We start from the raw sequence: 330 nt of genomic DNA, 5'->3' as shown, positions 1-330 counted from the left end.
AATCATCTAAATATTACAAAGTTATATTTATAGTAAGACTATGTTGCAACATAGTAAAAAGCAAATGCTGTAATGTTAAGTGGAAAATAGTGTTGCAGCTAAAACATACGCAAAGGAAAAAGACAGGAGGGGAACACACAAAATCATACTTCTGTTAGGGTGATTAAATTATGGATTTTTGCCAATTTTTCTGAATATGACTGCTTGCTTTTGTTTTGTGGTTTAAATAGTGTATGAGTCTAGCATTTGCCCCATAATTATGATATCATTGGGTATTTTTTTTCTTTTTTTTAAGTTTTTTTCTTTAGAGAAAATTCGCTTATTTAGTGT

This window comes from Trichechus manatus, unplaced genomic scaffold (genome assembly GCF_000243295.1).
Source record: "Trichechus manatus latirostris isolate Lorelei unplaced genomic scaffold, TriManLat1.0 scaffold00016, whole genome shotgun sequence".
Taxonomy (NCBI): Eukaryota; Metazoa; Chordata; class Mammalia; order Sirenia; family Trichechidae; genus Trichechus; species Trichechus manatus.
This window is presented reverse-complemented; position numbering follows the sequence as displayed.